Source organism: Ascaphus truei, chromosome 6, assembly GCF_040206685.1.
Source record: "Ascaphus truei isolate aAscTru1 chromosome 6, aAscTru1.hap1, whole genome shotgun sequence".
Taxonomy (NCBI): Eukaryota; Metazoa; Chordata; class Amphibia; order Anura; family Ascaphidae; genus Ascaphus; species Ascaphus truei.
Genome location: NC_134488.1, coordinates 62,424,716 through 62,439,304, shown reverse-complemented (window position 1 = coordinate 62,439,304; position 14,589 = coordinate 62,424,716). Strand labels below are relative to the sequence as shown.

General features: G+C 45.4%; 1 protein-coding gene across 2 annotated transcripts in view; it reads left to right on the top strand.

Annotated features, from left to right (window-relative positions):
* The window catches only part of COL8A2 (collagen type VIII alpha 2 chain), a 97,399-nt gene that overhangs the window by 23,939 nt on the left and 58,871 nt on the right, over positions 1–14,589 (top strand). For both annotated transcript variants that reach the window (XM_075604551.1, XM_075604552.1), the window contains one exon: positions 8,923–8,978. The gene's annotated coding sequence lies outside the window, so the exon portion shown is untranslated. The remainder of the gene's footprint in view (positions 1–8,922; positions 8,979–14,589) is intronic.

Sequence of the window (14,589 nt, the reverse complement as noted above, 5' to 3'; positions counted from 1 at the left end):
ACTTAGATTGTAAGCTCTCCGGGGCAGGGATGCCTTTTCCTACCAGGTGCTTTCATGTCTGATGCGCGTATTGTATAATAATTCGGGATTCCGGTCTTAACCCGGAAAAACAGCTTCCAGCGCCGGTATGTGTTTTATGGCATAGCGCCGCTTAGTAAATAGGGCCCTTTGTCTGGTAAACTCAGAATTGCAGACTGTACTTTTAAACGGCTGCCTTGGAGTTTGAGATATTTAATCTCTCTCCCAGCAGCTGCCCTGCTCTTGTTTAAACTTCTGTTTACCTTAACTCTGCACTTTATGGTCCAATTTGCTATTCATGTCTCTCGCTGTGGGACGCTTTCATCTTTCTGGAATTAGCACCTTGGGACGCCCTGACCCTTTAGCTGCAGCTATCCCCATTTCGTTTTAAATAAAAACACAACAGTGGTCAATGTGGCTTAAAAAAAAAGTAGTGACACTGCCAGATTAAACAAAAATGACATTAATCCAAAACAGTTCAGGAGTTTTAGCTTTAACCCACATTTTCTTGTTGTATTATATAAGTAGAAAGGTGCTGCAGAGAAATAAACTAATCTGTCTTTTAAGGGTAAGTGTAGAAAATGGAAGCAGGCACACGGTCTTATGCAAAGAGTATTTAATGTGCCACCAAACGGTCCAATGTTTCGGCAGAGAGCTGCCTTTATCAAGGAGAGGGCTTTCCTTGATAAAGGCAGCTCTCTGCCGAAACGTTGGACCTTTTGGTGGCACATTAAATACTCTTTGCATAAGACCGTGTGCCTGCTTCCATTTTCTACACTGTTCTCCTGGGACGTCTGGACCTCCCTGGACCCAGTGCACCGGCAGATAAGTACCCCCCCCCCCCTCCAGCACCATATTGCAGTGTGCATGTACTTCCCTCTATGATTTTAAGGGTAAGTGGCCACCGCGGGATTGAACCCACAGACATATGTACCCAAGACCAACAACCTGACCCTGCCCTGCACATCATCGCCAGCATGCTGCCTTTCCACCAGTGTAGTAATAGTTCTGCTTTCTGTTTGTAGAAGCCTCTCTTGTTTTGTGATGTCATCTGGATACGCATGCTCGAATGACATCACAAGGTAGACAGGGGCTGTTCCTAATTAGAGCGTTAAATATGCAGCGAAGGGAATTTTAAAAACGATTAAAAAAACTGAATGTTGTAACCCCTACAGTAATAGCTGGGTCTGCAATGCATTTTATCATTCAAACATGGAATACAAACACTTACTGTAAATATCCCTGTGATTTTACATGACGTACAGGTGGCAGGAATAAAAGAGAAGGCACTTGTATATCATAGCAAAAAATGTGGAAATATCTTTGCTACAGCCTCTTGAAAGGGAAAAATCACATTTAGATTCCATACTATATATATATATATATATATATATATACAGTGTTCGACAAACCTATACATCTGCACGCCCCGGGCGAGTGGATTTAACATCGTGGCGAGCTCCTATTGGCCCAAGCAGCACACGTGTGGTACTAGGTGGCGAGTAGATTTTTTGGTGATTTGTCGACCACTGTATATATATATATATATATATATATATATTGTGACAGAAACCAGGGGATGGTAATAAATTCCGTATATAGGGCTCCCAGGATACTAGACAGTTTCTATCCTGTTTGGCCTGGGAGTGCAGCCTTATAATACATACACTCCATCCCACAGTTTGGCAAGCGCTGGAACTGAGGGATGAGAGATCCAGACCAGAGTTTGTCTGCTGCCTGATTTCTGTCACCTGTCATGCTAATTAGGAATCAGGTATGAAAGACTGATTTCCTGTTTGCTCTGGTCTCCCCACAAGAGCCAGGAGGCTGGAAGGCTGCTGAACTACAGAGGGGAGAAGCCTCTTCCCCAAACAGGTTCAATCTTTCTGTTCATTTGTGTAAGACTGCAAAAGTACCATGTTTTGATGTTGGAAGTGGAAAAGCCACTTCCAACCCTGAGTCAGGGATATCTAAGTTAAGTTATCGCTCAGGTGAGCAGCTTTTGTTTTGATCTGTTTTCTGTTGTATGCACTGTGGCAGTCTCAGTGCCTGGGACTGAATAAACCAGGCATAGCCTGTTTAAAGGAACAGTACGTGACGCCTCATCATTTAACCTACCCTAAAAGACCGTGTTCTAAACAGTCCCGGACAAACGACGGAGCCCCAGAGTAAGCCGTTTGTCACATATGGTGGAGAATGCGGGCAGAGCACTAGGGGGTCTGCGGGTTGAAGAACTTTGAAAAAAAAAAAAAAAAAGTTTTTTCATCCTCTGCAAACAAGATGGAAGACGTGGTGAGTGCGCTGGTACGCAATGTCGCTGCCCAGAAAGACGCGAATGAAACCCAGCAACAGCTGTTAATAGCCCAGCAAGAAACTAATGCAAACCAGCAGCAGACGAATGCAGCCCATCAACAGCTGCTAATAGCCCAGCAAGAGATTAATGCCAACCAGCAACAGGCGAATGCCAACCAGCAACAGGCGAATGCAAACCAGCAACAGACGAATGAAGCCCTGCAAAACGCGAATGCAAACCAGCAAGAGACAAACCGCTTGCTGAGAGAGGAGCAACAGCGGTTCGCTCAGGGCTTACAGCAGGAACTCGAGATCCTGAGGGGGACTATCAGTAACCTTCCACTGGCAGCGGCAGCCCCAGTTCCGAAAATGTCCAGGGCAAGCCACTACCTTCAGAAGATGGGACCCTCGGATGATGTGGAAGCCTATCTTCTCACGTTTGAACGCACGGCACAGAGAGAGGGATGGCCAGAAGCTGAGTGGGCTGGTCTAATCGCACCCTTCCTAAGCGGCGAACCCCAGAAGGCTTACTTTGATCTAGAGCCAGCCGAAGCTAACGTCTATGCAAAATTGAAGTTCGAGATCCTCGCCCGCCTCGGCGTAACCACGGCTGTTCGCGCCCAAAGGTTTCACGCATGGTCCTTCACGATGGATAAAGCCACCCGAAGCCAGATGTATGACCTCATCCACCTCGCCCGGAAGTGGCTACAACCCGAGATCAACTCAGCCAGCCACATCGTGGAACGGTTGGTCATGGACCAGTTCTTGAGGAAACTTCCCTCTGCCTTACGCCGTTGGGTCAGTCGGAGTGACCCCCACAATGCGGATGAGCTTGTGGCCCTCGTAGAAAGGTACAATGCAGCAGAAGAGCACCCGCAACCCACAGTCGTGGAGCAACCCCACTACCCGAGGTTCCAGGACTCTTCCAGAGACGGTAAAAGGGTACCGGGGTTAAGGGGCGCTGAAGAGCGGCGACCACCTTCACGCAGCACCAGCAACAGTGGTTCGCACACTAAGGGCAATAGCCAACATGGGGAGCCGGGAAAAGGCTCTAAGCGGGACACAGACTATGTACCTAAATGTGTAAATTGTCATGAGAGGGGCCACACAGCAAAAATCTGCCCACTAAATTATGAGCCCATGCAATGCAACAGCGTGGAACCTTATTCGCTGTTGTCCCAATGTATGGGCCCTAGCCCAGAGGACCCCTTGAATAACCATCTGTGGGCATTTGTAAAGGTTAATGGTAAGAGGGTTCGGGCACTTCTTGACTCTGGGAGCATGGTCACACTAGTGTCCGAATACCTCTTGCCCATTAAGAAGAAACAGGGAAACAGTTCACAAAGAGTGGCAATTTGTTGTATACATGGGGATAATCATGAATATTCCACTGTTGATGTTTTTTTTGAAACAGAGTTTGGTTCTTTAGATTTCAAGGTGGGTATTGTACCCAAACTGGCACATGATGTGTTAATAGGGACCGACTTTCCCCATTTTCTAAAAATGTGGTCCCCCGCTCAGAATAGCGCCCAGAGTTCAATAGCGGACCATAACGAAGTATTAGAAGAAACAAATCCTTTCCCTTTTTCAGAAATGGAGGTTGACGAGGGCCCAAATAAGAAGGGGGAAAAGGAGGAGTGCTGTAAAATTCCCTTCCCCATCACTACTTTGGTAGGGAATACCCCAAATCAAGATGTTGAGCAGACACTTACCACCCCAGAACCGGATAAGACCCTCGCTGACCTAGAGGTCAGTCCTGGGAGTTTTAAGAAGGCCCAGTGGGAGGACCCCACATTAGCGGTAGCAAGGGGAAATATACGGGACCAGAATAGTACTCCTGGCCAACCAGATAGGTCACTTGCTTACCCCTACTTCGAGGTAGAGAACGACCTAGTATATCGGGTTGATAAAAGGAAATCAGTTACAACTAAACAATTGTTGGTACCACGGACATTCCGTAACGTAGTATTACACCTCGCACATAGTCATCCATTGGGGGGACACCTAGGGGTGGAAAAGACAAAAGAAAAGGTTCTCCGAAGCTTCTATTGGCCTGGGGTTCTGGCAGAAATTACGAATTATTGTTCCTCATGCCCAGAATGTCAGATCACCGCCCCGTTCAAGGCGTACCGCAGCCCATTGGTACCCCTTCCCATAATAGAGGTACCATTTGACCGGATTGCTATGGATCTAGTAGGACCCCTAATAAAGTCTGCTAGGGGACATCAGCATATATTGGTAATATTAGATTATGCCACCCGATATCCGGAGGCAGTTCCCCTACGTAGCACCTCAGCTAAAAACATAGCAAAAGAGTTAGTAGTTCTGTTTTCCCGGGTCGGGATTCCTAAAGAGATTCTATCTGACCAGGGAACACCATTTATGTCCCAAGTAACGAAAGAGCTATGTAAACTCCTAAAAATCAAGCATCTCAGAACCTCAGTCTATCATCCACAAACAGATGGTTTAGTGGAAAGGTTCAATAAAACCTTAAAGAGCATGTTACGGCGGGCGGTTGATATACATGGGAAAAACTGGGATTGTTTGTTACCGTACCTGTTATTTGCCATTAGGGAAGTTCCCCAATCATCCACAGGCTTCTCCCCGTTTGAACTATTGTATGGCCGACACCCAAGGGGCTTACTGGATATAGCCAAAGAGACTTGGGAACACGAGGTTACCCCTTACAGAAGTGTAATAGAGCATGTTGCCCAGATGCAGGACCGCATTGCTGCAGTCCTACCCATAGTGAGGGAACACATGGAGAAAGCTCAAGAAGCACAGAGGAATACATATAATAAGGGTGCTAGGGTCAGAATTTTTTCTCCAGGTGATAGGGTACTAGTTCTGGTTCCCACCGTGGAGAGTAAATTCCTTGCTAAATGGCATGGGCCATATGAGGTCTTGGAAAGAGTGGGAGAAGTAAATTATAAGGTAAGACAGCCAGGTAGGAGGAAACCTGAGCAAATTTACCATATAAACCTACTCAAGCCCTGGAAAGATAGAGAAGTCTTGTTAACCCTAGTACCCCCAGGTCCGTCAGAGAATCAAGAAACTGACCCAGAGGTTAGCATAGCTGAAACACTGTCTGTTCATCAGAAACGAGAGGTTCAGAATTTAGTGAAAAGAAACAAAGAAATCTTCTCTATACGGCCAGGTAGAACTAGCGTAATTGAACATGACATAGTCTCTGAACCGGGGGTCCGAGTTAACCTTAAACCGTACCGAATCCCAGAGGCCAAAAGAAAGGCTATAAGTTTAGAGGTTAAAAAAATGCTAAAACTAGGTGTAATTGAGGAATCCCAAAGTGGGTGGAACAGCCCTATAGTCTTAGTCCCAAAGCCAGATGGTACAACAAGGTTTTGTAATGACTACCGGAAACTAAACGCGGTGTCAAAATTTGATACTTATCCTATGCCCAGGGTAGATGAACTTGTAGAGAGACTGGGCAAAGCCCGATATCTCACAACCCTAGACCTAACAAAAGGGTACTGGCAGGTTCCCCTCACAGAAAGGGCAAAAGAAAAGACAGCCTTCTCAACCCCAGACGGCCTCTTTCAGTATAAGGTGTTGCCTTTTGGCTTACATGGAGCTCCCGCCACATTCCAAAGAATGATGGATAAAATTTTAAAACCACATGCTCGGTATGCTGCCGCCTACCTGGATGATGTGGTAATCCATAGTGAAGATTGGCAATCCCACCTTCCAAAGGTCCAAGCTGTGCTTGACGCAGTCCGGCCTGCTGGACTAACTGCTAACCCCGCTAAATGCACTATTGGTCTGGAGGAGGCCAAGTATCTGGGATATTCTATTGGCAGAGGTTTACTCAAACCCCAAACACTCAAAGTGGAGGCGATACAAAATTGGCCAAGGCCAGTTACAAAAAAACAAGTAAGGACCTTTTTGGGGTTAATTGGGTACTATAGAAGGTTTATTCCCAATTTTGCAACTAAGGCAACCCCACTAACTGACCTCACAAAAGAAAGAGGACCGCTAATGGTAAAGTGGTCCCCCGAAACCGAACAGGCCTTTAGAAGCCTGAAAGAAGCTCTCTGTGCCCAACCAGTGTTGGTCACACCTGACTTCTCCAAAGAGTTCGTAGTCCAAACCGACGCATCTGAGGTAGGGCTGGGGGCGGTACTCTCCCAGGAGTCTCAAGGTGAGGAGCACCCCATCCTTTATTTAAGTAGGAAACTAAATCCGCAGGAGAAAAATTACTCCATAGTAGAGAAAGAGTGTCTCGCAATAAAGTGGGCTGTAGAGACGCTCAAATACTACCTGTTGGGGAGAAAATTCCGGTTGGTCACAGATCATGCACCCCTTACCTGGATGTGTCAAAACAGGGAAAAGAATGCTAGAGTGACCAGGTGGTTCCTAAGCCTACAACCCTTTAAATTTTCTGTGGAACACAGGTCAGGGCACAAACATGGCAATGCTGACGGGTTGTCAAGGATGCACTCCCTAATATCCATGGTCGCTCATCCCTCGAGGTCTGAGCTGGGGGGGAGGATATGTGACAGAAACCAGGGGATGGTAATAAATTCCGTATATAGGGCTCCCAGGATACTAGACAGTTTCTATCCTGTTTGGCCTGGGAGTGCAGCCTTATAATACATACACTCCATCCCACAGTTTGGCAAGCGCTGGAACTGAGGGATGAGAGATCCAGACCAGAGTTTGTCTGCTGCCTGATTTCTGTCACCTGTCATGCTAATTAGGAATCAGGTATGAAAGACTGATTTCCTGTTTGCTCTGGTCTCCCCACAAGAGCCAGGAGGCTGGAAGGCTGCTGAACTACAGAGGGGAGAAGCCTCTTCCCCAAACAGGTTCAATCTTTCTGTTCATTTGTGTAAGACTGCAAAAGTACCATGTTTTGATGTTGGAAGTGGAAAAGCCACTTCCAACCCTGAGTCAGGGATATCTAAGTTAAGTTATCGCTCAGGTGAGCAGCTTTTGTTTTGATCTGTTTTCTGTTGTATGCACTGTGGCAGTCTCAGTGCCTGGGACTGAATAAACCAGGCATAGCCTGTTTAAAGGAACAGTACGTGACGCCTCATCATTTAACCTACCCTAAAAGACCGTGTTCTAAACAGTCCCGGACAAACGACGGAGCCCCAGAGTAAGCCGTTTGTCACAATATATATATATATATATATATATATATATATATATATATATATATATATATATAAAGTGTAATAAATAACATATATAAATGTATGCATTGCACATATTGTATAATGTCATTATTTTATTCTTATACATCACTGATACTTTACATTGTAGAGGTTAGTTCAAAGAAGAAAAAAATCAACAAGGTGTGCTTTTAACTTTACCTGCTAATAACCTATATGATGATTGATACTGAGCATCTGAAAGAAATTGCAGTAGACAGTCCGGTTTGTGGATGAGGCACCTTAGCGCACATTTTGGGCAATCAAAACTTTTAGCAGAGTCATGGAAATGGGGGATCAAATATTTATTGCTAACTTTATGAACATTATGGCAAATTTTGCAAAACGTGGTGATTTTTGAATGAATTTTGCAGAATTTTATTAATGCTGCAAATATTCCATTTTACTGAACCCTCCCCGTCCCCCCCAAAAAACACCACAAAAGTTATCTTGTTTTAAAGTAAGAGCGAGCTTTTTGTAAACTTCTAAAAAGAATAACTTAGACATTTTGGAAACAAACTTGGACAATTTTCCATGTGTTTGCTTCTAACAACAAAACCGCTCCTCTATTTAAACGTGGGCTCTGGAAGAGAAGAGGCTTTAAAAAAAAAAAAAAAAAATTGCGTTCCAGAAGAACACGGTATAAGTTCTGGCAACTGATCCGTCTTTCCACGAGCCGATGGGGAAAGAAGAAAGGCAAAGATCTGTGGGTTTTTTTTTATTCTTTATACACGTTGATTGAAATTCCAGAATTTTCCAGCCTGTCTTTGCTTAGCGTGTTGTGGTCTCTTCAGACACATCAGGGGCTGAGGAAGAGTTTCCGTGTTTTTTCCGGTGTGGAAGGGCTGTTGACAAAATGCTGTGGTACTTTGCTGGGATGCGAACTCCTTTTAACAGTGCCATCATCTGGATATTAGGTTATATGTAGTTTAAAGTCTGTGACATCTGTATTGTACTTTTCTTGCAGTTTAAGTTTTAGGCCTGACTTAGCTGTTAAACATACAGCAGTTCTGGCAGTGAAGAGGTCAAGTATCTGTCTTATGCAAAACGAGACATTGTTTTCTCCCATAACATTGGGAAAAGGGTAATTTTTGGTCTAGGTTTATTAACAGCTGGTGGTAGCCGGGCCTAGTTAAATGGAGCCGGTAGCTGCACCCAGTCGAAGCTCGTAGCTGGGTCCAGTTAGTCGTAGCTGGGTCTAATTAATCGGAGCTGGTAGCTGGGTCTAGTTAGTTGGAGCTGGTAGCTGGGCCGAGTTAGTTGATGTGGGTAGCAGTTACACGTTCAAGTGCCAGGTGTGCGTTACTAATCCACTCACTGAATTGACCCAAACTAAGACTCCTTGTATGTATAACATGAAATGGCAGACCCCATTACCCACATGATTCTCTATCTCTGGTAACAAACTAATGATATTCTATCTCTTCTACACCCATAGCACTGGTTTCAACTCTGGACTGGAAGGACGAGCAGCACGTTGCACAGTGACAAGAGGTAGGACTGGGCCAGAAATGTACACTTTTCCTCGCCATTTTCTATAACTAAGAAATCAATGGTCTTCTGATCCCAGGAAGAACCCCTACAAGGAAACCCTTCATTAACAGAAAGGGTTGCTGGGAGTTGTAGTCCTGTTCCTATGCTAATGAACACAACAAAGCTGTGTGTGTTTATTAAGGGTGTGTTTTGTGATGTTCAAACTTTGTGTCTACGCTGCTACTTATCAAATGACCACTGCTGGATTTGGGGCACAGAACACATAGGACAGTGATGTGCTCTTATGGCCAAATAGCAGTGACATGTAAAGGGTCAGCCCACACCAAGGCCTAAAGTGACCTAAGGAGAGTGACACACACACACACACACACACACACACACACACACACACACACACACACACACACACACACACACACACACACACACACACACACACACACACACTGAGCTGTATAAGTATTTGACATTTTTTATTGAAACGTTTACTATTTTTTCTGGTAAAAGCTTTGGAAGGTTTTTACAATCTTTACCTTTTAGGGATCATACTGTTCTGTTCTTTGATTGCAAAGTAATTCCTAAGCCGTCATTGTTATTCGAGGTGTGTGAGACTTTACCACATTTGCTACGTCATTTATAGATGTCAACAACATATTCTGTAATGCAGTACAATAGGTGACAGGAAAGCTATGAATAAAAATATGGTAACAAAAACAAAACAAGTTAAAGGGGAGTAAAAAAGGGGGGGGAAAGCCCCCTGTCTTTCCCCGTTATCTCTTAGCATACAATGCTTCCACTGTAGCCAGGGATTCTGGGTAATGAAATACAATGTAACATGATACATGAACCAAACCTAATAACAAGTTACTAGTATTATATACTGATGCAACAGTAAAGACAGACATTATTAGGTTATACTCGTGTGAGCAGGAACGATAAGGCAGCATCCATACTGCGTGCGACCGTGCGCGCGGTGCGAACAAAAGGCTGCACCTCAATGAGGCAGGCCATAGAGCACGCAACTGTGCGGCTGATTGTTCACGGGATAAAATTTTTTTGTTTTTGGCGCGTGGCGGCCGGGCAACGTGGGCGGTTTAGCCAATGAGGGCAAACCAGCCTTGTGACGTCAAGGCCCCGCCTCCGCTATGCCTCCCCATCGTTCCGCTATGCCTCCCCATCGTTCCGCTATGCCTCCCCATCGTGCTGCTATGCCTCCCCATCGTTCCGCTATGCCTCCCCATCGTTCCGCTATGCCTCCCCATCGTGCCGCTATGCCTCCCCATCGTGCCGCTATGCCTCCCCATCGTTCCGCTATGCCTCCCCATCGTGCCGCTATGCCTCCCCATCGTGCCGCTATGCCTCCCCATCGTTCCGCTATGCCTCCCCATCGTTCCGCTATGCCTCCCCATCGTGCCGCTATGCCTCCCCATCGTTCCGCTATGCCTCCCCATTGTTCCGCTATGCCTCCCCATCGTGCCGCTATGCCTCCCCATCGTTCCGCTATGCCTCCCCATCGTTCCGCTATGCCTCCCCATCGTGCCGCTATGCCTCCCCATCGTGCCGCTATGCCTCCCCATCGTGCCGCTATGCCTCCCCATCGTTCCGCTATGCCTCCCCATCGTTCCGCTATGCCTCCCCATCGTGCCGCTATGCCTCCCCATCGTTCCGCTATGCCTCCCCATCGTTCCGCTATGCCTCCCCATCGTTCCGCTATGCCTCCCCATCGTGCCGCTATGCCTCCCCATCGTGCCGCTATGCCTCCCCATCGTTCCGCTATGCCTCCCCATCGTGCCGCTATGCCTCCCCATCGTGCGCGTCATAGAAATCCCAAAGGTCACGGATCGCTCAAGCTGCAGGCGCGTGCGACGCCATGCGCTCCGTCCCGCGCGCCTACGATATCCGAGGGTTGAAGATGAAATTGTGTAGGTTTCTAAGCAAGTTATTGGATCGCTTTTGGGTTAGGATCAGTGGGGTATCTCCCTGTGTAGAGAGGATTAGCTTGTAAACATGTCACATGGGAAGGGGGATTATAGGGGACAGAATGTACAGAGGACAGAATTAGGGACATGGGGCCAGGCAGCTCACTGGGGACATTGAGACTTTAGCCCCCCATCCGTGATGGAGATGTTTGCAACTCAGTAGTAATACTGTAGGTTAAAGACCACAGCGAGCATTGAAAGCACACAGGCGTGCAACTCCATCTCTTACTGTACTGGGGATTGCAAAGATTGAAATGATTTTCAAATAAAAGAATAAAAGCCCAAATCTAAAGTACACAATAGATGCCACATAGTTCAGGGATCAGACCTAAATGCAGTGGTTCTAAAATTGCAATGGCGGCTAAAAATTATTTTACATGCACCTTTCTCTTAAATTAAAATGTCCTGTTTGATGTGACAGTGAAATGTGGCATTAAGACGGAAAGGGAAAAATAATGGCCACATTCTAAGAGAAAAATCCTTTTTGAAACATTTACTGTAGGTGGAAGTGGGGATTTACTGGAATGTACATGTCTTGGGTCAAAAAGGAACTTTTTACATAAAATCCCGCCTTACATTTTGGTTGTCTTCATTTCCACTGGACGGATTTGGGTCGAGGATAAACAATTAACATCTAGGAGTTTAAAAAAAAATCATAGATTGTGAATTATTGTGGGACGCGCATAAAATGTCAGCTAATCTGTGGAGATAGGAGCAGTAGGCTTTGGTGTGACTGGATAACGTCACCGTAGGGGCCTCCGGAGATAATTACCCACAAGGTGGCTCGTATGAACCTACTCCTGAGGAAGTAAGTATCCACGAAACACGTACATTACACCGGGCAATAGCGGGCCCTTTCTCTGGAGGCCCACACGGTGACATCATCCAACCGCAATGAAGTCTGCTGGCGGTGGCAGGGAAGCAGAGGCAGCACGACGGGCGGCTTCCTTCGGCAGACAGAAGTGGAAGGGATCAGGACAGTAGAGAAGACCAGAACGTTACAGACAAGCTCAAGTGAAAGACACTCGTTTCATTTGTGTGTGCATATTTTAATTTCTTTTAATTTTGTGCAGTTAATAAAAAACTTACAACACTAGTATCTGCGCTTCTATCTTCATAGATGATTCTACTTCCAAGCAGGTTCAGAAATCAGCCCGATTTTGAAGCTGCAATAAGACACTGTTTCCCATCTATTTTGAACTACAGTAAAATGAACTGTACAGTCTCATTATGGGTTTCTACTTAGCGCACTCTGTGAATAAATACATTTGATAAGATGTCAGCCCCCTACTACAATCAGCCAACGGGAAAGAAGATTGGAGGCGATGTGGAATAAAGCTGAGAGAATTAAAAAGGAGAATCTGGAAGTGTCCGGTTATATTAAGGCTCAGGACTGCATGATTACCATAATGTGTACACAGTCATGCAACAACTGATAAGCAAAAAGAAAACTGTCTTCCACAGTTACAAGGTGAGCGGTTATATAGCGCAATAGGAGTTATAGGGAGCGGTTATATAGCGCAATAGGAGGAGTTATAGGGAGCGGTTATATAGCGCAATAGGAGGAGTTATAGGGAGCGGTTATATAGTGCAATAGGAGTTATAGGGAGCGGTTATATAGCGCAATAGGAAGAGTTATAGGGAGCGGTTATATAGCGCAATAGGAGGAGTTATAGGGAGCGGTTATATAGCGCAATAGGAGGAGTTATAGGGAGCGGTTATATAGCGCAATAGGAGTTATAGGGAGTGGTTATATAGTGCAATAGGAGGAGTTATAGGGAGCGGTTATATAGCGCAATAGGAGTTATAGGGAGTGGTTATATAGTGCAATAGGAGGAGTTATAGGGAGCGGTTATATAGCGCAATAGGAGGAGTTAAAGGGAGAGGTTATAGGGAGTAATAGGAGCAGTTATAGGGAGAGGTTTTATGGAGCAATAGGAGGAGTTATAGGGAAAGGTTATATGGAGCAATAGGAGGAGTCACAGGGAGCAGTTTTATGGAGCAATAGGAGGAGTTATAGGGCGGGGTAATATAAAGCAATAGGAGGAGTTATAGGGAGCAGTTTTATGGAGCAATAGGAGGAGTTATAGGGCGGGGTAATATGAAGCAATAGGAGTTATAGGGAGCAGTTTTATGGAGCAATAGGAGGAGTTATAGGGCGGGGTAATATGAAGCAATAGGAGGAGTTATAGGGAGCAATAGGAGGAGTTATAGGGAGCAGTTTTATGGAGCAATAGGAGGAGTTATAGGGCGGGGTAATATGAAGCAATAGGAGGAGTTATAGGGAGCAATAGGAGGAGTTATAGGGAGCAGTTTTATGGAGCAATAGGAGGAGTTATAGGGCGGGGTTATATGGAGCAATAAGAGGAGTTATAGGGAGGGGTTATATGAAGCAATATAGAGCAGTTTTAGAGAACATTCCTATTGAACAATGAGGAGTTAGGGACACCAAACATTGGAGGTTAAAGGTGGCATAAACCTCTGACTAACAAACTGCATCATACAGTATGTAACAAAATTGGCTAACACAGTTGCCTCAGCTGTATGCTGCAGATAAAATAAAATTCCACGCAGCCAAGCCCCTTCTTCCCAATACACACATCCCATCATCCTTTGCATCAACATCGTCTGTATGCAAAGCCGGGGCAAAGAGACAGCACTCTAACTCCCTCCCCTCCACCCCCCCCCCCCCCCCAAAAAAATAACTTCTGATGGGATTTTTGCTAAATCTGCTGCTGTCTTTTTTTTTTTGTGCACCAGAGAAACTTTGCTACATTACCATGTGTGTTTGCGCTTGTTACTCTTGGAGAACTCAACATTTCAAACACTGCTTCTCTCGCATAACATCACACACCTAACAGTAACAGCAGGGCAGCCTCACCCTTATTTTTCTTCATTTTCCCAGCAAAGCCCTACAGACCACATCATCCATCCCCAGAAACTTATTTGAATGTAAACCCAGTTCCGAGGCAGCTTTTTCTCATTTTCAAACTATTTCATATCAGACCTTGGCCTGACGTTTGTTTTCTTTGAATTTGGTTGAGAAAAACGGTCTACATTTCTAAGGATATCTCCTCTGGAATCTTGGCAGCGGGGAGCCGTATATCTAAACACACAGCAAATCTGAAACAGGAGGCGTCTATTAGGAAGGAATAAACAAGATTTCCTGCTAACCTTGGAACAGGAGCAGGCTGGAGAGGGACAATCTCCACTGGTGATTGTGCGTGAAGCGCAAAAACCTGGGCATTTTAACACATTTCCTGACAGCAAGTCACTGCATTCATTTATAAAAAAAATGTTTTACCAGGAAGTAATACATTGAGAGTTACCGCTCGTTTTCAAGTATGTCCTTGGGACACGCATGTTAAGTTACGTTTACCAGTGGAATGGCGAACATGCTGTTCATTCAGCTTACATGGCCCATAATTAGCGGTTCAGATTTTAATAAACATTGTTCATGTTGCAGTAGAAAAATGGTTCCCAGCTCCTGTCCTTAAGAACCCCCAGCAGGTCAGATTTTATGGATATCCCTGCTTCAGCACAGGTCGCTCAGTGACTCAATAATTTTGACTGTACCACTTATGCTGAAGCCGGGATATCCTTAAAACCTCACCTGTTGGTGGTTCCTGAGG